This window comes from Engystomops pustulosus, chromosome 8 (genome assembly GCF_040894005.1).
Source record: "Engystomops pustulosus chromosome 8, aEngPut4.maternal, whole genome shotgun sequence".
NCBI lineage: Eukaryota > Metazoa > Chordata > Amphibia > Anura > Leptodactylidae > Engystomops > Engystomops pustulosus.
Window position 1 is genome coordinate 116021226 of NC_092418.1, and position 20540 is coordinate 116041765.

The window sequence follows — 20540 nt, forward strand, 5'->3', positions numbered from 1 at the left end:
TCTCCTGTATGGGGGTATAGAAGGTGTTCATAAGAATCTGTCTTATAGCTAAGTAATTATGTATCTATCTCATATCTGTCTATATAATAACTATCGCATATTTATCTCTCTATCTCATATCTATCTATCTCATATTTATCTATCTATCTATCTATCTATCTATCTATCTATCTATCTATCTATCTATCTATCTCCTATCTATCTATCTATCTCCTATCTATCTATCTATCTATCTCCTATCTATCTATCTATCTATCTATCTATCTATCTATCTATCTATCTATCTATCTATCTATCCCCTATCTATCTATCTATCTATCTATCTATCTCCTATCTATCTATCTATCTATCTCCTATCTATCTATCTATCTATCTATCTATCTATCTATCTATCTCCTATCTATCTATCTATCTATCTATCTATCTATCTATCTATCTCCTATCTATCTATCTATCTCCTATCTATCTATCTATCTATCTATCTCCTATCTATCTATCTATCTATCTATCTATCTCCTATCTATCTATCTATCTATCTATCTATCTATCTCCTATCTATCTATCTATCTCCTATCTATCTATCTATCTATCTATCTCATATCTATCTATCTATCTATCTATCTCATATCTATCTATCTCATATCTATCTATCTATCTCATATCTATCTATCTATCTATCTATCTATCTCCTATCTATCTATCTATCTATCTATCTATCTATCTATCTATCTCATATCTATCTATCTATCTATCTATCTATCTCATATCTATCTATCTCATATCTATCTATCTATCTCATATCTATCTATCTATCTATCTATCTATCTATCTATCTCCTATCTATCTATCTATCTATCTATCTCATATCTATCTATCTATCTATCTATCTATCTATCTATCTATCTCATATCTATCTATCTATCTATCTCATATCTATCTATCTCATATCTATCTATCTATCTCCTATCTATCTATCTATCTATCTATCTATCTATCTATCTCATATCTATCTATCTATCTATCTATCTATCTCATATCTATCTATCTATCTATCTATCTATCTATCTATCTATCTCATATCTATCTATCTATCTATCTATCTATCTCATATCTATCTATCTCATATCTATCTATCTACCTATCTATCTATCTATCTATCTATCTATCTATCTATCATCTATCTATCTATCTATCTATCTATCTATCTCATATCTATCTATCTATCTCATATCTATCTATCTATCTCATATCTATCTAATATCTATCTTTCTATCTATCTATCTATCTATATCTATCTATCTATCTATCTATCTATCTATCTATCTATCTATCTATCTATCTATCTATCTCATATCTATCTAATATCTATCTATCTATCTATCTATCTATCTATCTCCTATCTATCTATCTATCTATCTATCTATCTATCTCCTATCTATCTATCTATCTATCTATCTATCTATCTATCTATCTATCTTTGGCTCAGTCCATATATGGTTCTTGCTATACTAATAGTGAAACATTATTTCTATGCTTTCCCCTAGATACAATACTAGTTTGCATATTATAATATTTGGAACTGGTAATAATTGAAGACCCTATAGTGAAGCCCCTATACTCCCAGGTAAGTGGGTGGTCTTCTGTCCTCCTCATTACCGATCCTGATGGTTGTTTTGCTCTAAGTAGAATTGGCCCCTTTTAATCAGTGTTAATGTAATGACAGCTAATTATTCCTGACCGTGTCTGATCTCTCCTGAGTGATCAGGTCCTTCTAGCACATCAGCCAGATAAAGAGGCGGCTCTATAAACAGGTTATCACTTTATGACGGGTCCCCTGTGATAGTGACAATGCCTCCTTTGTTGTAGTCACCTGATGTCAGGCCAAGCTCAGCCTACAGCGGGGGCACATCACTGATCTGAGCGCTTCCCTGTGCCCAACAGCTGCTGACTTTATCCTCAAAACCATAAAACAATTAAATGTCAATTTGCTAAAGGTTACAATTTCCCAAGCCTCCATATCAGGGCCGCGCCGCCATAAAGAGGCAAACAGGGATTATTACATTTATATAAGGAAGATAAATATGGTTTACAGTTAAAGGAACATTTACAAAAATAATAACCATCATATAATTTTTAAGTGAAAAGAAAAGTATTGTACAAATATATAATTAATGCAAATTTGGGAATGTGCTACAACAATTACTAGGGTCAAAACACAAGAAAAACACTAGTAATAATAGCAATAAACGCATCCCCGTAATTGAATCAAGATGGTTAAAAAATATCAAATACAATATTAAAAGGATTAAATTATTTAATTTTTATTATATGATAAATTCAGTGGATAATGATAGTCCATAAGCAGTGGCTAAATAATCAGTGTCAATCATTTCCTAAATATAAATTGCCTGTAAATATTACCAAATATTATAAAAAAAAAACATTCAGTAGGGTATTTTTTTTTTGTATTCTTTTCAGCATTATTATGTTTTTGTTATTCTATCATTATCATGTTTCCATGGATTTTATTACAAAATGAATGTTACATTATTGCCAATATTATTATTAATATTATGACTAATAACATACACACAATTTCAACTTAAGAACAAGCCTAAAGAACCCAACTTGTACGTAACCCGGGGACTGTCTGTGTGTGCACACAAAAAAAGAATTAAGTTGAAAAACGTTGGTCTTTTAATCCATAATAGGCGATGTTTCGGCTCTCACAAACACGAGCCTTTCTCAAGCCAATATATATATCAGGCTTAGCTCACACTACCGTTCAAATTTCCGTTCCTTACCTCCGTTAAAAAAAAAAGGTAAGGAACGGAGGTTTAACAGTTAAAAATAGCATTAACATCAATGTAAATTTTCTGTCCTCCGTTATGGGCAAGTATCCGTTATGCACGCGTTTGTTGAAGGAAAAAATTATGGAGGTTGCAGGACTCTTTCTCCACTTAAAAAAACAAAAAGGCAAAAAAAATACCTGACGGTAACGGATGACTTACCATTCACATTGATGTCAATGGGGTTTTCAATTGATACATTAAACCTTCGTTCTTTTTTTTTTTTTTTTTTACAGGGGTAAGGAAGGAACGGAGGATTGAACAGAAGTGTGAACTAAAGCTCATGTATCAATACCGTTCCTTCCCTTCATTCCTTAAATCCATTAAAAAAAGTAAAGAGTGGATTTTTAATATATCACTTAAAAATCCCACTGACATCAATGTAGATTTTATGCCGTCCATTATGTTCCGTTTAAGCAGGGATCCGTTATTCATGCGTGTTTTGGAAGGAAAAAAATGATGGAGGCTGCAGGACTTTTCCTATGTTTGAAAAAACGGATGACATAAAATTTACATTGATGTCAGTGGGATTTTGAACTGATACATTAAACCTCCTTTCTTCTCTTTTTGTAACGGTGGGAAGGAACAGTAGTGTGAATTTAGCCTTAGCTCTTCTTAAAAAAATTTTCTGTGCTTTTATATTGGTTTAATCAATTGTCATTTATCATTTTAAAATTATTATTTTTATTTTGTTTTTCTATCCCGGGTCGGTTTCCACAAAGTTCAGAAGACAATTTGATTCTTATTAGAGAAATTATATAATTAGAATGATTGGACTTCTTGAGGACAAAATTAATGAATAAAATGTTTTTACTACAGGCGGTCCCCTACTTAAGGACACCCGACTTACAAACAACCCATAGTTACAGACAGACCCCTCTGACCTCTGGTGAAGCTTTCTGAATGCTTTACTATAGTCCCAGACTGCACTGATCAGCTGTAAGGCGTCTGTAATGAAGCTTTATTGATAATCCTTGGTCCAATTACTGCAAAGAATGTTTAAACTCCAATTGTCACTGGGGCCAAAATTTTTTTTGTCTGGATCTACAATTATAAAATATACAGTTTCGACTTACATACAAATTCAACTTAAGAACAAACCTCCGGACCCTATCTTGTACGTAACCCCGGGACTGCCTGTATCCGGATTATATTTACCTCTGGAAACTTCTTGTAGATAAAGGGTGTATTGTGCAGCGAATTCTGTTATTGCAGATGTGACACTGAATTCTCCATGATGCAGGTAGGAGAAGTGCCAGTCACATTATCACATGATATCTCGGTGGAGCAGCCTGCGTTGTTATGTGAAGTGCAGCTCCGACAGGACACTCACTAAGTTATTATTTATTATGTGTATAGATTGTAAACTATCACTCATTACAGTTAGGAGGTATTGCACCCCAATGACCTGTATACAGGGTGTAAAAGATGATGCAATCTTATAGGAGATAACCTAAACCAAAGCTACATGAACTGCAGTGTGTGCTTGTGTGTACAGGCGGTCCCCTACTTAAGGACACCCGACTTACAGACGACCCATAGTTACAGACGGACCCCTCTGCCCACTGTGACCTCTGGTGAAGCTCTCTGGATGCTTTATTATAGTCCCAGGCTGCAATGATCAGCTGTAAGGTGTCTGTAATGAAGCTTTATTGATAATCCTTGGTCCAATTACAGCAAAAAAATTTGAAACTCCAATTGTCACTGGGGCAAGAAAAAAATTTGTCTGGAGCTACAATTATAAAATATACAGTTTCGGCTTACATGCAAATTCAACTTAAGAACAAACCTCCGGACCCTATCTTGTACGTAACCCGGGGACTGCCTGTATATTTGTGTGACTTATGTATATGTATGTGTATATGCATGTATATATTTGTTGTATGTATATGTACATATATAATACATTTGAGTGTTATTTAATATATATATATATTTGCAAAAAGATTTACATTTTAAAGAAACCATGTCTAAAAAAAAATATATTAATTTATAAATGTGGTAATCGCATAAAATACTCAATCAAATCTCATATCTGTGAGTATTTTCTATGCTGTCCTTCCCCTAAATTATTTTCGTTGTTCCATTTTGATCTCGAACAAGTAATAAAATGATCTAGGAGTATTAATATCTAAGGGTATTTTTATTACATATCTTAAAATCTGATTGGGGATGTTTTTCTCTAATTTGTTTCATTTGTCCGTTAATAGGAAATCCTATAAATGGAAAAGTGGCATAAAAATCCGTCTGTACACAGAACACTGTGTTTTCTTAAAGTAGGGGGAAAAAATTGGAAAAACACCATTTAAACATCTTCAAGTGATTGTTTTAAGCATTTTATATTGTATGTTACATGTTTATATAATGTGATTCATCTTAATGCCGAACTGTATAAATGTATCTGAATTTGTGTCACTGTTTTGATGGAATTATGTTATTATGGAGTTAGGGTCTATACATATAACTTGTGTATAACTTTTTTATATCAATTTTGCTTCCTTATTCGGGAGGTAAGGGCAAAGCAGCAATTCAATGAAACAGTGTTTTCCATTTAACTTTTTTTTTGAAAATCAATACAAAATTGAAGATTTAAAGGAAAACAATTATGAAATGATCTTAGCATTGCTTTTTTTTTTGCACAGTTTTGTGCATATTTTGCTTGATTTTGTTTTTTTAAGACATAATTCTTAGTCAGGTTTTTGTTATAGAGCTACCTGAAAACACTTCATGGTTTACAGAAGGAACAAAAAAAACAAATAAAGGATAATAGAGTACCTTATATATATATATATAAGCCTAGTTTTTCAGCACAAAAAATGTGCTGAAAAACCCAAACTCGGCTTATACTCGAGTCAAAAAAATAAATAAATCAAAACTCGCCTTTCTGGCGGCACCCGTAGATCTTCTGTGCGATCCATCTGGTATTGTTGTGCTGCACGACGGGGAAGGGGGGGGCTATGTACACTTGGGCAGGGGCTGGCAAGCTATATACACTGGGGCAGGGGCTGGCAGGCTATATACACTGGGGCAGGGGCTGGCAAGCTATATACACTGGGGCAGGGTCTGGCAGGCTATATACACTGGGGCAGGGGCTGGCAGGCTATATACACTGGGGCAGGGGCTGGCAAGCTATATACACTGGGGCAGGGGCTGGCAGGCTATATACACTGGGGCAGGGGCTGGCAAGCTATATACACTGGGGCAGGGTCTGGCAGGCTATATACACTGGGGCAGGGGCTGGCAAGCTATATACACTGGGGCAGGGGCTGGCAGGCTATATACACTGGGGCAGGGGCTGGCAAGCTATATACACTGGGGCAGGGGCTGGCAGGCTATATACACTGGGGCAGGGGCTGGCAGGCTATATACACTGGGGCAGGGGCTGGCAAGCTATATACACTGGGGCATGGTCTGGCAGGCTATATACACTGGGGCAGGGGCTGGCAGGCTATATACACTGTGGCAGGGGCTGGCAGGCTATATACACTGGGGCATGGTCTGGCAGGCTATATACACTGGGGCAGGGGCTGGCAGGCTATATACACTGAGGCAGGGACTGGCAGGCTATATACACTGGGGCAGGGTCTGGCAGGCTATATACACTGGGGCAGGGGCTGGCAGGCTATATACACTGGGGCAGGGTCTGGCAGGCTATATACATTGGGGCAGGGTCTGGCAGGCTATATACACTGGGGCAGGGTCTGGCAGGCTATATACACTGGGGCAGGGGCTGGCAAGCTATATACACTGGGGCAGGGGCTGGCAGGCTATATACACTGGGGCAGAGGATGGCTGGCTATATACACTGGGGCAGGGGCTGGCAGGCTATATACACTGGGGCAGGGTCTGGCAGGCTATATACACTGGGGCAGGGGCTGGCAGGCTATATACACTGGGGCAGGGGCTGGCAGGCTATATACACTGGGGCAGGGGCTGGCAAGCTATATACACTGGGGCAGGGGCTGGCAGGCTATATACACTGGGGCAGGGGCTGGCAAGCTATATACACTGGGGCAGAGGATGGCTGGCTATATACACTGGGGCAGGGGCTGGCTGGCTACATACTGGAGAGGCTGTGACCAATGCATTTCCCACCCTCGGCTTATACTCGAGTCAATAGGTTTTCCCAATTTTTGTGGTAAAATTAGGGGTCTCGGCTTATACTCGGGTCGGCTTATACTCGAGTATATACGGTGAAATTAAACATTAAAAACATTAAAAATGTATTTGCATATGTAAAGTAGATAACTTTATTGGTGTAATGGATAAATGATACGAAAGCTGCTGCCTGGATTTTACATCTTGTCCATGAGTAGGGAATGCATTCAAGCCGTCTGAATAAGGAATTAAACCCTATAATGTAATTAATAGATTTTGTAGGGCAAAAAGTTGATTTTAAGTATTGAGGTGCAGCTATGGTCTAAAATTATATACCCAGACCTGTGCGGAGTCTTGTAAGCGGTCACTTGATTTCTCAGATCACATTGTCCAAATTTGGAAGCAATTACCGTAAATTCTGTGGATGGTAGAGGCAGCCCATACTAAGGGACCTTTGGAAACCCTGTCCGGACCCATCCCATTTGCAACAATTTGGCAAGGATATGTGCTGTGAACTCCCCTCTAAGGTAGAATTGCATTAGTAGACAATTAGTTTTGTGCAGCCATATTGAAAGAAATTCAACCCCAGTTGCACATTCACTTTTGGAAGTGTTTTTTATAAGTGTCTTTGGTGGGACAGACCCTTTAATCGTTGATGGGTCACCTAGGACCTTCACGATACCCAATAGTTATAGAAGGGTGTATTGACTTCTTATATTTCATGATGTCATAGGGATATGGATGTCAAAGCCTGGCGATGACTCTGCACATACATGAGAATACAGAGTGTATATATAGATATATGGCCGTGTCCTGCTGAAATTACATTATCTATTCGTTCCACGCCCCGCTCCTCCCATTCATTTAATAAGCCGTATTGCTGCATGACGGCAGCCTGATATAGAGCAAATTTACTCAAGGGAAATCAGAGGTAACGGCAGCGTCTACTCCCCCAGCCCCGCACTGGCTATGATTTAATGCCCCTCTGTATAAAGCATAGCCTGCTCCAATGATGGAGATGAGCGCTGTGACGGATACATCACAGAGACCAGATATAATAGTATTATACTCCTTCATTGCAGACAGAGGCTTCAATGTTAAAGGGGTTGATCAGGATTAGCAAAAACACGGATGCTTAAAAACTGCACCAGACATGGGTATATATGGTATTGTAGCTCATCCGCTATATCCTGGGGATATGTCCTAAATATAAAACATAAGATTACCCTTTTTATATTTACAGAATTGCATTAGTCATGGCCGACTGACTAATTTCTTAAAGGGGTTGTCTAGAATTAACTATCGATGGCATATCTTTAAGGGTTTTCACTAAGGAATATTCTGGGGCCATAAAAGGACTAGAAGTGAACTTAGTGACTTTAGATGTCCTCTGTGTATCTATTCTGGCCCGTCCCTATCAATGTGATTCCCAGACAGCGGTTATATAATTTACTTATCTGTTCTGTGTCATGTAAATCTGTCAATATGACTGTACACACCTAACCCCATGATGAAGAAACGGTGACCTCTGCTCCATGAACTGCTTGCACTATGTCTACAAAGTCTACTGTTGCCAATTCTAATTAGAAGGACAGTACCCAACCTCTTAAGCATCCTAAATATAGTGCGCGTACCACTGGAGTATCACTATTTGTGGCCATTATATGTCACATATTATACGTTATTTAGCAGTTACCTTCTCTCCAGGATCTATGGCCCACATTTATCAGAATCGGTGCACTCTCCACTATGTGCAGTTGCCTGTGTAGTAGCGCCCCCTGCACTGCTCCGACAGAGTGCGCTAACTTTTTTTGGTGCACCTTTAACATGGGGCGAGCGTTACATTTCTGTTGCATGATAAATGTGTCACGTGATCCGGAATGCCCCTTTATGTGCAGAATTTTGTATCACGTCGGGTAAAGCGACACAAATGAATCGCGGACACTTTATAAATACATGTGCAGGCAGATTGCACTGAAAAGAACTTGCACAGTAAGACAAAAAAAAAACTGGCGCAGGGGCTCTAATAAATGTGGGCCAATGTGTTCTTCTCGGTTGCTTCAGAAATTGTGGATGGAGACTAGCTCCCATACCCTGCATAGCCTCAGTAGGATCATATAGGACATTACAGTGAAGTACTGACCTGAACTGATGTGTGTAAAGAAACTTACTATTATCTCCAGCATCTTCTGTTGTTGCTTATTTCTCTCTTCTCCCTTTAACCCTTGACTTCCTTATTAGTAAGTCACTCGTTGGCTGCGGGTGTATGAAGAGACCTTAGGGGCGGAGCCCTTTCCATACAAGGTGAGTTTTTGCTGCATATTACAGCAAACACCCGTAATCGGTGCTAACATGTTAGGTATCATCGCATCCCAAAATGTCTGATCTCTCAAAATATAATGAGGGTTATTTTGAGCGTTTAACCCTGTAACGGAAAATAGCGCCCGCATGTCGGAAATTCCTACTTTTTCTGACATTTTGCAACATATAAAAAAATTGAATAATAATTGATCAAAAGGTTGTACAATCCTCAACATGGTATCATCAATTAATCTCTCAAAAGAATTAAACCAGACAGTTCTTAGAAGAGAAGATGCCTGAATTAAGAATTTTTGCAGAATACAGAATGTTGTTTACTTTCCTAAAAGTTTCCCCGTGAACGTACCGACCGAAAGAATAAAGTAGAGGTGCCACTTGGGGCACAGAGTGAAAAACCGTAAAAACCAAGCCCACAAGAAAATGGTGCAAATGCGTTTTTCCTCATTTAGAATTTTTTTTCCCGGCCCTCAGTATAAGGCATTGAATATTAAACACCGTCACTATGAAGTGCAGAAAACAAGCCGTCACAGATCTGTACATGGAAAAATAAAAAAAAAAAAAAAAAAAAACGTACACATTTTCGAAAGTGGGGCGTTAAAAATGGAAATACAAAAACAAAAAAGGGCCTGGTCGATAATGGGTTAAGAAGAATCAGCAGCATCTTATAAGATGTCCCTGTATTTATCAATCTGTCGTTTTAAAGGTTTTTTTTTTTATTATCCTTTGCTAATATAAAATGCTGCAAATTTTCTGTTTCATGCATAACATTATGTCTGATGTAGAGAACTAGTATTCTCAAAAGCTCCACCATCGAATATACTACAGGCGGTCCCCTACTTAAGAACAATCGACTTACATACGACCAACCTCTAGTTACAAACAGACCTCTGGATGTTGGTAATTTATTGTACTTTAGCCCTGGGCCACAATAATCAGCTGTAACAGTTATCACAGGCGTCTGTAATGAAGATTTATTATTAATCCTGGTTCTTATGACAACCCAACATTTTTAAAATCCAATTATCACAGAGACCCAAAAAAATTTGGCTGGGGCTACAATGATAAAGTATAAAGTTCCGACTTACATACAAATTCAACTTAAGAACAAACCTACAGAACCTATCTTGTTCGTATCCAGGGGACTGCCTGTATAAATAAAATATATATAAAAAGCAGAAAAAAAATTCTCACATACCCTGGCTTCTCTGCGGGTGAAACATTACACATGAGTGCTCTGTCTGGCGTAGAGTATAGTTCGAGAAACGAGGCTGCGTCCAGTTTTTCAGATGCAGTTTTTGATGCCCAAAACAGGAGTGGAGTGAAAATAGAGGAGCAGCCACTTCTTAATGATAAATCCTCACCCATCTGCTTTTGGTGTCAAAAACTGCATCAGAAAAACTGAACGGCTGGCTGCACCCTGAGGGCGCGTTTTTGATGTGTTTTTGACGCATTCAATAGGCTTCCGCCTTGATCACCTGCTGAGGTTACATTGGGGGTCATTTACTAACGGCCCGATTCGCGTTTTCCCGACGTGTTACCCGAATATTTCCGATTTGCGCCGCTTGTACATGAATTGCCCCGGGATTTTGGCGCACGCGATCGGATTGTGGCGCATCGGGGCCGGCATGCGCGCGACAGAAATCGGGGGGGGCGTGGCCGAACGAAAACCCGACGTATTCGGAAAAACCGCCGCATTTAAAAACCGAAATGTGTCGCTTGGGAAGCGCTCACCTTCACCTGCTATGGGATGGTGCATTCCGGGGCGTTAAGATTATTTTCGGCGCAGCAGCGCCACCTGGTGGACGGCGGAGGAACTACCTTCTTAAATCCCAGCCGGACCCGAATCCTGTGCAGAGAACGCGCCGCTGGATCGCGAATGGGCCGGGTAAGTAAATCTGCCCCATTGTGTTTCCACTGCATTTGCTAAAACACAATGTAACTTTTGCATGTGATCAAGGCTGAAGCCAGGGGAATGTGTCAAAAACCACGACTCAACGCAACGTGTGAACGCACCCTGAGGGTTGTGGTGAGCTGTAACTTTTGTTTTGTATTTTCCAACCCCTGTGATCAGTACCAACACCAATCATGGGGGTGAACTGGACGTGCGACTGGAAAACGCTGCGGTTTGGATCCACTCATTGCTGGTAAAGAGAGAATATTGTTTTCTGTGATCTATAGTTAGTTTCCTATATTTGAATAGTTGAATTATGAATGTTTTTTTTTTGGAAAGGTTGTGGTTATTTAAAGGGTTTGTCTGACCCTTATCCATATCCTTATCCGACCGGTCTCCAATCGCTGGGTCCACCACCTACCTCCGTCACCAGTCTGCTGCTCTATTGCCCTGATGAGAACAGGTAGTTTTCTATTCTTCCTGCCTTGGTCCAGTTTTATAGATAACCCCTTCTTATACAGGCCTAAAACACTTCACTTTTTACTAGAAGACCATATTGAAGCCATAATGAGACCTGATCTACCTAAACTCCCTCCCGCTACAGGCTCTCTTATCTCTCCAGTAAACATATTAATATTCCATCACACCAGGTAGCGGTGATGTAGTAGAGTTCATGCAGTTCATGTGCTCACAATACTCTACCCACACAAGGGGTTATCACAGACAGTGGGGACCCTGAACTATGCCCAGACTAATGCAATTTCTGGGTCCCCTGAACTGGGAGTGATCTCATATAACATTTCCCTCTCTCATGGATTCTTCTTGTGGGTCACTGGGTTCATTGGAGGCTTGACTGAGGCACATGAGGCGCTATAGATAATGGTAGGGTATAGACTGTTACCAAGAATGATGAAGTAGCAAAGAGCTTGAAATGAACCATGGCCAATTGATCCCCACGCTCATTAAATGGAATCTGTCCATGCAGGTAGAAGCCCTAAAGAGATGTGTAATCAGCCCTTTGTGTATGTCGTTAGTAGCAGCAGGACTGTGATCAAAACAGAAGGGAGGTGAAGTCATGCAGGGAGCTAAGTGCACAGTGGTGTGAGGACACAATCCCAGTGCCCTTGGAAAAGGTACCATCTTGGAATGATTACTCATCTCTCCAGGGACAATCCTTTAGGGTTCAGAGGAGAGAGGAGATTTGCCTATTTACATCGCTGTTAAATTTTGCGTTTACAAAATGCAATGTAAACTCTAACGTTACTAACATGTGAACACAGCCTAACCCTCGCTACAGAGAGCACAGAGCACAACAGAGCGTGGAAACTCCCTGGAACACATGGAAAAGCTACAATCATGAAATATCAATCTCATGGGGGACATGTATCTTTATTTTGACTTGTTTTTTAATTTTCTTTTTACAATTTTTTTGGGGGAGGAGACTAAGCCAGGGTTTTACATTCACCGGTGGGTGTGTCTGTTGCAGTGTTCCTAATGTATCTTCTATACAAGCACCAAAGGGTGGCGGCACACGAGGTGTTTTGAACCCATTTTTAGGCCGTTTTTAGTTGTGCGTTTGCAGATCGTAAAAAAAAACGCATGCGTTTTTGTCCGTTTTTTCCCAATCGTTTTAATTCAAAACGGATGACTAAAAACACGTTCAAAACGGCACGTGTGCCATCACCCTTAAAAGTCGCAAAAACCCAGCAAAACAGAGACAAAGGGGAAAAAAAGATAACAAATGATACATGTTGGGGCATTTGTCACAGTCCTGCTGCTACTAACAGCATTCACAATAGTATGATTACACCTTCCTCCAGGGACAATATCTAACTGGCATCATTGATAGGTGGGAGAGATTGTATCATTTTTTCAGGATCTGATAGTTGTATAATGTAGAATGTAATGGCAGCGTGTCTCCGCAGTGTACTCTCCGGTGTGTACGTCTATGACCCCTGCACTATCGCACCTCCATCATCAGTCATTATGGCCGGGTAATGAGCTCCTGCTTCTTGATAACAGAGACATTTGTCACCTGCTCCTAATTCCTGCACCTCTCACCCAAATTCCAGGCAAATTACACTACAAATTACATGTCCGTCTGTGAGTTCCCAGGCCACGGTGATAAGGAGTTAGGACTGTGGATGAGAAACCCAGGTCTCCCGCAGAGAAGATAGAGGCCGGGGTAGAACCACAACAGGGTCATAAATCTATAAATCAATATCTTCACATACTTAGAGGAGCAGGAGAAAGCTGACTGCGGGGTAATATGTTATACATTACCTCTATCCATCCATTATTTATGTACATTCCTAATTTTCTTTTGCTAGCTTTAGGAGTATTTGGTAGCACTGGGAAACCCTGTGAAAAAGGAGAATGGGAGACCAGAAGTACCCTGTACCCTTTACCGGGCTCCGCTCACTAACTACAGTATATCAGACTCCATAGAAGTGCACAACTACACTGTATTCACTATGGAGCAAGTCATATCCCTGGCATCTTTTCTGTGCAGCTTTTCACCAAATTTACATTGAAAATTCATATATATAAATATATAATCCAAACAGAACAGAAACAGGGCCTCAGGTACTAGAAAATAGTATGTAGAAAAGTAATAACAGCCTCCAGACGTTGAATTGTGCAAAAAGATAAGTGGATTTACTCGATGTCCACTTGTCTTTTTGCATAATATCAAATCTCTCTTCAAACGTGGCGTTTTGAATGCGTTTTTGGCCCGTTTTTAAGCAGTCCTTCAAAAAAGGCATCCGGTTTTTCACAGGTCTTACCAATTATCTTAATTAAAGCTGGTCAAAACGGAAGCGTTTTCAAAAAACTCATGCTTTTTTTTAACGGCTGAAATACGGGCCAAAAACGTGTTCAAAATGCCACTTGTGACCGCAGCCTTAGGTGTGGTCTGACCATTGGGAGCCACATTGATCTTGGGTCTGACCATTGGGAGCCACACTGATCTTGGGTCTGACCATTGGGAGCCACACTGATCTTGGGTCTCACCATTGGGATCCACACTGATCTTGGGTCTGACCATTGGGAGCCACACTGATCTTGGGTCTGACCATTGGGAGCCACACTGATCTTGGATCTGACCATTGGGAGCCACACTGATCTTGGGTCTCACCATTGGGAGCCACACTGATCTTGGGTCTGACCATTGGGAGCCACACTGATCTTGGGTCTGACCATTGGGAGCCACACTGATCTTGGGTCTGACCATTGGGAGCCACACTGATCTTGGGTCTGACCATTGGGAGCCACACTGATCTTGGGTCTGACCATTGGGAGCCACACTGATCTTGGGTCTAACCATTGGGAGCCACACTGATCTTGGGTCTCATCATTGGGAGCCACACTGATCTTGGGTCTCACCATTGGGAGCCACACTGATCTTGGGTCTCACCATTGGGAGCCACACTGATCTTGGGTCTCACCATTGGGAGCCACACCGATCTTGGGTCTCATCATTGGGAGCCACACTGATCTTGGGTCTCACCATTTGGAGATGTACTTTGTAGATATTCTTTAGCTAAAACTGAATTTAGTTTTCTGTATGCAACCCCATGCCCCCCTGTCCCTGTGTATACATTAAGAGGGTTTAGAGAAGGGAAAAAAACAGGCTGGAACCGCGCTGCTCAATGTTCATATTTAATTCAAGATTACAGTGGACAACGCGTTTCGGAAGCGGAATGCCTCCTTCATCAGGTCCGTACACACAATTTCTATAACAAAAAATAAATAAATACAAATATTCTGCTAGATAATAAATACATATATAAAAAAGTAATACATATATATATATAAAAAACATATAAATAGAGACTGTAAGATGGAAGAGCATCTGAGAAATTATACTTCAGTTGACTAGTAGCTGTAAGCATATGTAATAACATGTGTTAGGTTACAAATGTATAAAACTGTTTAGTATATAAAAATATATTTGAATAGACACAACCAAATGTCATAAAACATAAAAGAATTGGAAGTACATATTTCTACATAGTTGATAGTAGTTAATAGTTAGTTAAAAAACGAAGAGGATAAAACCAAGTTAGAGATAGTCAAGTGAAGAATATCAATTATTCAAATAAATAAATGAATATTTCATAAAGTTAATGATAATAAATATAATGATAGTAAATAGATCCCTACCCTATTGTTCTCCCTTAGACCCAGATGTGAGGGAAAGGGTCCCAATGTGGTTCTACAGGTTAAATGGTAAAATGAGGGAGAAGGTAATCAATGTCTTATACAGAGGGAGAGCGTGGTGGGTAAAGTGTAGGTACCTTAAAAGGGCTGGGATCAGACCAGAGTCAAATGGTTGAAAATCTGAGGGAAGACATAATAATATGAGGTGGGATAATCTTGGAATTAGAAAACTTCGCCTGGACACCCTCAATGAAACTTCTTACCCTTGATGTTACCTCACTATATACAAACATCACACATTCATTGGGGGTGAAAGCAGTACGAAATACTCTTCAAAGAGATCCGACCTTACCTCTCCCCCAAACGGATTTTCTGATTCAGAGTATTAGTTTCATCCTCGAACACAATGTATTTGCCTTCCAAAAAGAGCTTCTCCAACAGAAACGAGGAACGGCAATGGGCACGCGCTTCGCCCCGAGTTATGCGAACATCTACATGGGGGAGTTCGAGAACACTCTGATCATTAAAAACGCCCATTTTTTAGACAAAATTGTACTTTTCAAGAGGTACATCGATGATATTCTAATTATCTGGGATGGCTGCGAACAGGAAATCCTCGAGTTTGTCAATGAAATCAACTCTAATACATGGGGAATCAAACTCACCCTTAACTTCTCTGCAACCCAGATCGAATTCCTCGACCTCCTTATATCAGTTAATAAGTAACAAAATGGCTTATCCACATCCACATATTTCAAACAAGTGGATGTTAATAGTTTTTTAGAATTCGACAGCGCGCACTCTAAAAGCTGGCTTACGAATGTTCCGTATAGCCAATTTAAACGGATTAGAAGAAACTGCACAGAAGATACCACGTTCCACAAACAGTCCCAAACCCTGCGCAAAAGATTCAAGGGAAAAGGCTACCCACAGAGCATCATACAAGACGCCTACTCCAAGACCAAGAAACTCTCACAAAAAGATTGCCTGTTACCAAAGAGAAGTAACAAAAAAAGCAACACAGACCAAATTGAAGACAGAGGACCAAACTTCATCACCACATTCACATCGGATCATAGGACCATTAAAACCGTGCTATCAAAATACTGGCCCATTCTCCTTAAGGACCCTCACCTAAAGGAGTTCATCCCACCTAACCCACAACTTACATTTAGAAGAGCCCCCACGCTGAAAACCATCTTAGCCCCTACAAAGATGCGACCAATCAAAAAGGCAGACCACCTCGGGAGAATGAAACCATCTCTATTCCCGGATCTAAAAGGGAGCTTCAAATGCAACAGCACTAGGTGCCTCACGTGTGATATTATTTCACACCGCACACACTCCTTCCGCTCCACTGTTACAGGAGAAACTTTCGAAATTGATAAATTCCTAAACTGTGCATCGGATTATGTTATATATCTGTTCCAGTGCCCCTGCCCTTTTCAGTATGTTGGCAGAACCACACAGGCGCTAAGGGAAAGAATAAACACCCATAGAAGTAAAATTAAGAGTGGCTTCCAACTCCACAGTGTCTCACGACACTGCCATCAACACCACAATAATGATATTAACCATCTCTCCCTTCTGCCTATTGAACAGATCCCTAGGGACCACCCAGATCGTTTGACACAGCTTATCAAACGAGAAAATTATTGGATTTTTAAGTTGAATACTATGTGTCCTTATGGATTAAATGAAACTCTGGAACGTATCTAACCCATTTCTCACCATTCCATCATTTGCCTCCGATTTTTACCTTAAAAGTTTATCCTTAAGTTCATGTACTTACCATTATAGTTTATTTATAATGCACTCTTACATGTTCAGCATTTCATTATATTAGTCATAATACTAGCCATAGCTCCATGCATCTAACCGTCTCATCTATTACTCCGGTCCCGTCTTCACAGCACACGCGCGTATATCCGCACGCGCATGCGCACTTCACTCCGTAGGAATTACATAATGTCTCATCACTGCGCATGCGCAACTCCGCACGCGCATGCGCACCACTTAATTCTGGTGCCCATTTAAACCATCAGCGAAGCCGGCAGGGGCGCGCAACACAGCACCCACGCCGGCTCGCACTTCATCTCTTGTAAGTACTGCTATTCTTACACCAATCGTACTATCATATTTCCCATCCCACCTCATATTATTATGTCTACCCTCAGATTTTCAACCATTTGACTCTAGTCTGATCCCAGCCCTTTTAAGGTACCTACACTTTACCCACCACGCTCTCCTTCTGTATAAGACATTGATTACCTTCTCCCTCATTTTACCATTTAACCTGTAGAACCACATTGGGACCCTTTCCCTCACATCTGGGACCAATCATCTAAGGGAGAACAATAGGGTAGGGATCTATTTACTATCATTATATTTATTATCATTAACTTTATGAAATATTCATTTATTTATTTGAATAATTGATATTCTTCACTTGACTATCTCTAACTTGGTTTTATCCTCTTTGTTTTTTAACTAACTATTAACTACTATCAACTATGTAGAAATATGTACTTCCAATTCTTTTATGTTTTATGACATTTGGTTGTGTCTATTCAAATATATTTTTATATACTAAACAATTTTATACATTTGTAACCTAACACATATGTTATTACATATGCTTACAGCTACTAGTCAACTGAAGTATAATTTCTCAGATGCTCTTCCATCTTACAGTCTCTATTTATATGTTTTTTATATATATATATATATATATATATATATATATATATATATATATGTATTACTTTTTTATATATGTATTTATTATCTAGCAGAATATTTGTATTTATTTATTTTTTGTTATAGAAATTGTGTGTACGGACCTGATGAAGGAGGCATTCCGCTTCCGAAACGCGTTGTCCACTGTAATCTTGACTAAATATGAACATTGAGCAGCGCGGTTCCAGCCTGTTTTTTTCCCTTCTCTAAACCCTCCGACAGCATCCGCTACAACTAGAAGTACTGGATGTCAGGTTTACTGCAGCAGCTCTACTACCCAGATACGAGTCACCATCTCTGTTGTGATTTATGCTAGGCATATACTGCCAATTCCTGTTTTCCATTGTTAGACTAAGTGCTACATATCTTGCGCTGTGTTTCATCCCTTTTTTCTCTATATCTATACATTAAGATGCATAGCTAGGTCTAACCTGCCAAAGTTTTGAATACGAACATGCAAACATGTTCACAGGTTTTCATAAAGCACGCAGACACGGGGAAGGAATCTCCCTTGCCGACCCACTTTGACAGCGACTACAAACCTACATGACTCGGAGGTGGCACAGGTGCAAAAGTGTGATTATTTCAGTCCTTCTACCCCAGAAAACTTGAAAAAAAAGAAATCACAAGAGCAGGAGGCGCTCAATGGGGGTCATTTACTAAGGGCCCGTTTCGCGTTTTCCCGACGTGTTACCCGAATATTTCCGATTTGCGCCGATTGTACCTGAATTGCCCCAGGATTTTGGCGCACGCGATCGTATTGTGGCGCATTGGCGCCGGCATGCGCGCGACGGAAATCGGGGGGCGTGGCCGAACGAAAACCCGACGTTTTCGGAAAAACCGCCGCATTTAAAAACCGAAAAAGTGTCGCTTGGGGAGCGCTTACCTTCACCTGGTCCGAGGTGGTGCATTCCGGCGCGTTGAGATGACTTTCAGCGCAGCAGCGCCACCTGGTGGACGGCGGAGGAACTGCCTTCATAAATCCCGGCCGGACCCGAATCCAGAGCAGAGAACGCGCTGCTGGATCGTGAATGGGCCGGGTAAGTAAATTTGCCCCAATGTGTACAAAACTTTGAACATGGAATAAATCCACTTATCTTTTTGCACAATTGCAAATCTCTCTTTAGCTGTTGCAATGCGTTTTGAATCGTATGTATTGAACACGTGTGACCGCACCCTTAAGCTGTGTTGAAACGTGGCGTTTTGAGCACGTTTTTGTTCGTTTTCAAGCAGTCAGTCAAAAAAACGCATCAGTTTTTCACAGGTTTTACCAATTATCTTAATTGATATCTTAATTGGTCAAAACGGATGCGTTTTTTAACGAACTGCTGAAATACGGGCCAAAAACGTTTTCAAAATGCCACGTGTGACCGCAGCCTTAGGTGTATTTTGGAGGATTTTCTAGAGTATACACTTAAGGCATCATGTGCAACACCCTCGCCGATGCAAGGCGAAGGAGTGCTTGCGAATACGTCCCACAGCATGTCACTACAGCACACAGGGGACATTGCAGTGGTAGAACCTGCCTGGCAAGGCAGGAGTTAAGTGTTTTGTATGATGCAAGATCTGTCGTCCAATCACTTGTATTGCATTCTGCCCAATGTAAGCTGAGATGTAATTGGAGGAGTAGCCACCACCTGACCAGGGGAGTTACAAGACCCTGTCAAGAACCTTCCAGAGAAGAGCAGTCTCTCTCAGGAGAGAGAAGGGTTCAGTTCCAGGCAGACCTGAGGGTCTGCAGGACACTAGAAGAGACTAATTTTAGCCTAGCTCAGATCAGAAGAAGCAGACTGGGTTATCCCAGTCCAAACTCTATCCAGCCAGCATACCATACCAGAGCAGGAAGAGCCTAGCCCAGTGATGGCTAACCTATGGCACTGGTGCCAGAGGTGGCACTCAGAGCCCTTTCTGTGGGCACTCAGGCCATCACCAGAGATGACTCCAGGTATATTCCTACAGTCCCAGACAGCCCAGGACTTGCTGTGCAGAGGTATTTTAAAGTGACAGTGCTACCTGGGACTATTTTCTGCTTTATTGGTGTCCTCAGGGTGCTGGTATCAATGAAAACTGTGGCAGAGAAGGGAGTATAAATCACAAATGAAATTTCTGTGGTGGCACTTTGCAATAACTAAGCGGGTCTTTGTTGTAGTTTGGGCACTCGGCCTCTAAAAGGTTTGCCATCACTGGCCTAGCCCCTGCCTGAAGAGTGGAGCTAATAGATAAGAGTTAGTGAGGAAAGGGGTATCATCCTACCTTCAAGGGTGATACCTGAAGCTCTCCAGGACAAGCTGAAGCTTCCTATTAGGACACAGCTACCTCCCAGCCTGCCCTCTGCATCCAGGCTGGCGCTCTACCTCCTGTGGCTCCCTCCAAATGCATCTCAGCACTCCACCATTTTGTTAAGGCACGTTGCTGCGGTTCCTGTCGGTTCCAATAAAGAACTGTAAGTTGTTTTTGTTCAACCTCTGCCTCCGTCTGGTCCC

At 40.7% G+C, this 20540-nt stretch overlaps 2 long non-coding RNA genes across 3 annotated transcripts in view; both read left to right on the plus strand.

Moving 5' to 3' along the window:
• LOC140075921 (uncharacterized) overlaps positions 1-5382 on the plus strand; it is a 40726-nt gene extending 35344 nt beyond the window's left edge. For both annotated transcript variants that reach the window (XR_011849480.1, XR_011849479.1), the window contains exons 4-5: positions 1545-1624; positions 5060-5382. This is a non-coding gene — a long non-coding RNA (uncharacterized lncRNA). The remainder of the gene's footprint in view (positions 1-1544; positions 1625-5059) is intronic.
• A 5952-nt stretch (positions 5383-11334) lies between these two features.
• Positions 11335-18699, plus strand: LOC140075922 (uncharacterized). The gene is made up of 3 exons (XR_011849481.1): positions 11335-11410; positions 11497-11620; positions 18530-18699. It is a non-coding gene; the product is annotated as an uncharacterized lncRNA (long non-coding RNA).
• Positions 18700-20540: the final 1841 nt, after the last annotated feature.